Source organism: the organism of the source record quoted next, unplaced genomic scaffold (genome assembly GCF_019419815.1).
Source record: "Pyrus x bretschneideri cultivar Hongxiangsu unplaced genomic scaffold, Pyrus_bretschneideri_v1 Contig79, whole genome shotgun sequence".
In the NCBI taxonomy this organism is placed as follows: Eukaryota; Viridiplantae; Streptophyta; class Magnoliopsida; order Rosales; family Rosaceae; genus Pyrus; species Pyrus x bretschneideri.
The window spans coordinates 907076-912917 of NW_025999819.1; the positions used below are offsets into that span (position 1 = coordinate 907076).

The following is a 5842-nucleotide window of genomic DNA, read 5'->3' on the forward strand; positions in this document are numbered from 1 at the left end:
GACACTTTTCGTATAAGGGTAGAGCTCATAATTGCTTCAGATACTACCAAGTAGGTGTATAAGTCCTCCACTTCTTCTAACTTTGATAGTAAAAGAAGTTAAACCAAGTATTTCTTCAACTCATAGAACACCTTTTTGCAAGAGGTACTCATCCCTAATTGCCTTAAAAAAGATATTGTATTGATGGGTAGACTACAAAAAGAAACGATTAAGTATTGGTGCTCATCCGATCAGACTCTAAATCTTCTTCAGGGTAGTGCAGGACTTCAAATCCTAGATTGCTTAAATCTGCCTTGGATGTGCTTTGATTTCTCGCTAGGTCATAAAGTACCCTAAGAATCTACCTGAAAGAGATTCCAAATGTGCATTTGACAGTGCCGAGCTTTGTCTTATACTCTCAGATGATGCCTTTGCCAAGTTGTCAGTGTGGTATGACCGTTACTTTTTCCTGGATCTGCCTATGATGGCGCGATAGCGCCTTCGGCTACCTCCAAGAGTAGTTTACAAGTCTGTGATGCTATTCCCAATGGTTTGCTCGTTCGCATTATGCTGGTGAGCAAGCTGCTCATGATTGTACTTGTCATTGAGTGTCAATTGGACTTGAGAATAAGTGATTCTACTTCCTTTTATATTTACCTCTGTTGGGGGCAATTGCACCTCAGCTGTCTTCGGCAATGGTCTACAAGTCCGTCCTACTTTTCTCGACGCTCCATTTATCTTTGTCGCAACTGCAATACATGTCATTTGTCGTGATTGTGTTTAGCATTGATGCTAGTTGAATTTGAGCATAAATGTCCTTGAGTTTCTTTATGTTGCCTGTGATGCCTGCTCTAGTGTAAGGTTGGAGGAAATCCATATAAGCCAAGTCACGAATAGACACCTGTGCCTGATGCAGGTCTTGAGTGTTTATCAGCGTGGACCTAACCATGCACCATACTCGCGTGCGGGCTTTACTAGGAATAAACACTTCTTAACACACTAATATAGGAGAAAATGTTTCCCCGTGGGCCAATGAGGGAGTGTTGCTGCTTGAACACATAGGTTATGGCTAGTTAAGCGGCAACTTATGGGACGCTTTTTGGGAAAAATATCATCATCAGCTCATGTCTTGCATCCGGACACCTCGTTAAGAGTGATACATTTTGATGTGCTAGAGGAGTTAATTCACTAAAGTGGACTACTACGAGAAGGCCCTGGTCAAGTCAGAAACCCATTGGGATATGAGTGGATCGCCATTTGGAATAAAAGAGTCGTCTGGTGAGCATCCTCATGAGTGATAGAAGTGTAGTGGACAATAGGCCCCTTGAGCTGGGCTCGTAGGCCATAGGCTTGGGAAGGATAAGCTCATTAGCTAGTTCCTATTCTCGGGCTTCAAGGGCTAACAAGTGGGCTCCTCTAGGTGCAAAGGGCGCAGATCTTGGTTGGGCATGCAAGCTCTAGAGTGGGTTAGCCTATTGGAGCTGCACACTGGGCTTGCAGTAAAGAATGGTCCATCTATGCTAGGCTTCATGTGTAATAGGGCTTCTAAAGCATGCTCCTTACTCGCATGGATTGTTGGTGGCTAGGTTGGTGCATGAATGGGCCTAGGAGATTCCTGTAGGGGTTGCACCCGTGTGGGTTGCTGTAACAGCTATTGTTGATCTCATAACAGTGTTTAATTGGTCATTCATCCCAATGTGTGGGAGATGCCTTCTATTGTAATGGATTGGGCATGCGAAAACTGTATGCCTAAAACAAGCACTGAAGGACTTAGGATTTGCACTGGAGCTAGGGCCCATTTCTTTTGCTCATGCATTGCTTGTGAGCTTGGCTTCTGGCTTAAGACATGCCAATGAGGTTGCTGCAGGGATCTCTCCATGGGCCTTCTGGTCCTAGGCTTACATGGATTGGAGATTGCACTGGTCACGCGCTGCTTCTGGGCATGTGTGCCAGGAATTATTTCTTCTTACTCCTGGACGTCGTGGTTTGGGCTGGACGCCTAGGCCTCCATGCCGGTGGATCGAGCTTCTGGTGTTCGCAAGGGTGATGGCAGTAGAGGTTGCTTCGTGACCAGTCATATGAGTGAAACCCGAGATATGTAGGTAGTGTCGTTCGTTGTGGTTTCAAAATTTCCTACTATTATACCATTTATTCAGGGACTGATCAAGGAACTTTAAAAAAGTTCAATGACACTACATGTGTGAAATTCAACGTAATAGAAAATTTTGAAAGTGAATGCAAGAGCCTTTTACAAGCGTAGAATTGTGTGGTATAAAAAATCCACCATCTTCAGTCTTGATAAATTTATACCTACAAAACAATAAATATCTTTGATCAAGGTCAAAGCCTCACGCACCCATAGGGTGGGGGATTTAGCCAATGAATCTCCAATGCCTAAGTCAGTAGCTCTGGAAAAAGTGAGTGTTTAGGACTTAAGTGTGTGGTAAAATCTTACCAGTAAATGGTGAAGATAAGGTATTTATAAAGAGGTGGCCGGCCATGGTAAGATTTTGCCTTACATGTGGCGGTTTCCCATTGGCCACAGTGTGTCGTCCGTACGATGGATGAGGAAACAATTATCCTAAATATATTAATTAGGAGATAATATAGTAGGATTATTAAGTATCCTTGATTGATTGTACCTAATTCCTTTCTTGTTTGAATTGGTCTTCAATCAGGAATGTATTAAAGATGAGATTTGGCGATTAATCATATATTTAATGCCTTTGACTTTTTCATGTCATGAGTAGGGGAGCTTGGTGATGTCGTACATAGCTACTTGAGCTTCTAGGGATGTTAAGCTGCACATGAGAATATTTATGGGCCCTGCCTATTTAATGAAGGCAATATCGTGTTCTTCGGGAAAAAGTCCACGTGCTGCTTTCGAGACTTTTAGAATTATGTTTCGCTCCACACTAGTGATTAGGCAAATTGTCATGTAACTCATTAGTCTTGATTTACATTCAACGGTCAAGATTAAATCTCAACAAATATGACGGTTGTAATAATTTATGATACCGAAGGGGTTCATACTGATTCCCATACAGCATGTTTGGATTTAGTTCAATTTCAGGTACAGAAATTTTCTGATCGGTCATTTTTTTCGACACGGTTTTAGCTGGTTTCAATTTTTTTGGTATTTTTTTTTCCACCCGTACATATATATATATATATGTATGTATGTATGTATATACATATGTATGTATGTATGTATATATATATATATGTATGTATGTATGTATCTCTTGCCCGAGGAAATTTTTTAAAACTACTACGTCTACGACCTTAAAACTCAACTAAAAGCCACATTAAACATTTAAGTAATTTTCAATCTCGTTTTTTTGTTATTTGATTGTTCCATTATTGATATTTCTTTATTTTTTCTTTTAGTTTATCCAGCCGAAAAACTAAGGAAAAAGGAGAGTACATATATGAACAAGAGTAATTTTTCTTCAATGTTACTATGAATCGTTAATATTAAAAAATATTTAAACAGTAAAAAAATAACTCCGACGGCTAAAACATTTTTAAAACTAATTTGAATTAACTCTGGTGACTAAAACACAGGTACACCCTCGAGTCAAAAAAAAAAAAAAAAAAACAGGGACACTCGAGAAAAAGAGTTAAACTGTATATGAATCTTAATTGACATCCTCAATTTCTCAGTTACAATGAAACTTACCCCACATACAGTAAAATAAGAAAGAGACGCATGCCTATAATGCTAAATTTGTTGTAACCAATTATTTATCTCATCAGATGACATGAAACAAAGAAATATTGTTCCAACTTGCAAATATTTTCTCATTTTTCTTGTTCAATAAACAATATCCCTTGTCACCAAAGACTCAAAGAGGACGACAGAAATTGGGGAACAGAATAATTAATTAACAATAAAATAAAGCCTAGTTAGATAATTAAGCTTGGGAACTAAAATTACAAGCAGGTATTCATTTTTAGGTATCCTCCTCATTCCTCAATAACAAAAACCCAAGTACTAACATTACCTAGAGAGACAGAGAGAGACAAGACACTTCTGCTAAAAATAATATGTTGCTACGAAATTGTCACAAAAGAAATAAGAGGTAGCTGCTACTACATCTAACTAAACATGGCATCATGAATTAATTAATTCTAACTTGAAAATATTTGATATTTCAATTGTTTTTCTCAGTAAGGAGATCGAGATGGAGGACCCCAGGCCATGATTTGATCATGATGACCAGCAGGGCTAGTGTTCATCCGGAAACTGAGCGGCGTTGGACTCGCAACAACTACTACACCCGCCGCCGCCGCCGTAAGCATGACTACAACTATTTTCATTACTGAAAGGCTTAGAATCCTCATCACCTTCGATCATATTCACCGCCACCGCAGTCGCCACTTTCAACAGGCAAAGGCAACCTCTGAAGCGTCGGATTCTGAAACGTGGCGGCCACAACCATCACAGTACTCGCCGCTACAACCTTCCCCCCAACAATCCCCCCAAACACGTGCCCTTGCGCCCCCGCAAGACATATCCCGAACGATGCACAAGCCAGCAGTGAACAAGTCCCGGACGTCGGTACATTCGCCGAACCACCACCACCACCAGCACTTCCGGCGGCAGGAGAAGAAGGGCAAGTGATGATGGTCGGGAAGGAGTCTACGTAAGAACCAGAGAGAGAGAGGAGGTTGAAGGGCCCCTGAAGAGACAGCGACGGGGCGTGGGGCCCAGCTGGGTGCCTCAGCGTGACGCTCAACACCGTCCCTGAACCGCTCACCACACTGATCCCCACGTGGTGCCTTCGAGCGTACTGTTCAATCGTCTCCACCACATCGGACCCGCCGGAGATCTCGAGGACCACCGCCTTCATCGCTGCCTCCGAGTCCTTTGTGATCACGATCGGGGCTTTGGGCTTGTTCTTGGACCCCGGCGGTCTCCCTCTCGGTTTCTTTGAGTTTGAGATGATAATCTCACCCGACGGTGATACCATGTTCTTGTGCCTGGACGACGAACATCCTCCTCCTCCTCCACTCGCGCTTCCGATGAGCGTGGGGACGCTCCTGGGGCTGTGCTCCGAGTCATCGGCGGAGGCTTGTGAAAGAGAAGTTGCTGCACCGCCACCTGCACCATAGTCTGCCATTTTAGAAACACAAACACAACAGGAGAAATGTAAGTTGTATGAAGGACAAAGAAGTGTTTGGGGTTAACTTTATATATAGTCAATTTCAGGAATGAGGACGGCCCACAGACAAGTGGTCCCATCAGAAGAGAACATAGCGTCTGATTGGGGAACTGGATCCCCTCGCCACACAAAAGATTAAATTAACAATAAAAAAATTTAAAAATTTGAAAATAATGGCAGCAAGAAGGAAAACGTTTTTAAATTAAAATAATTATGAGAAAGACTATGTCACATCTCGATTTGGGACGGATCACTTCTCAGGCCCGCTACCACCGTAGCACGATATTGTCTGCTTTGGGCTTACCATTCCCTCACGGTTTTGTTTTTGGGAACTCACGAGCAACTTCCCAGTGGGTCACCCATCATGGGATTGCTCTAGCCTCTTTCTCGCTTAACTTCGGAGTTCCTACGAAAACCAAAGCTAGTGAGCTCCCAAAAGGCCTCGTGCTAGGTAGGGATGGGAATATACATATAAGGATCACTCCCCTGAGCGATGTGCGATGTCATAATCCACACCCCTTAGGGGCCCGACGTCCTTGTCAGCACACCAAGACCAGGATTAGGCTCTGATACCAAATTGTAACATCCCGGCCCGGGATGGATCACTTCCCAGGCCCGCTCCACCACGACCTCTACTTGTTTGGCCACCACGACCAGGGTTAGGCTTTGATACCAAATTGTCACATCCCGACCCG

General features: G+C 42.9%; 1 pseudogene; it reads right to left on the minus strand.

Moving 5' to 3' along the window:
• Window positions 1-3866: 3866 nt before the first annotated feature.
• LOC103934806 lies at window positions 3867-5156 on the minus strand (annotated as a pseudogene).
• Window positions 5157-5842: the final 686 nt, after the last annotated feature.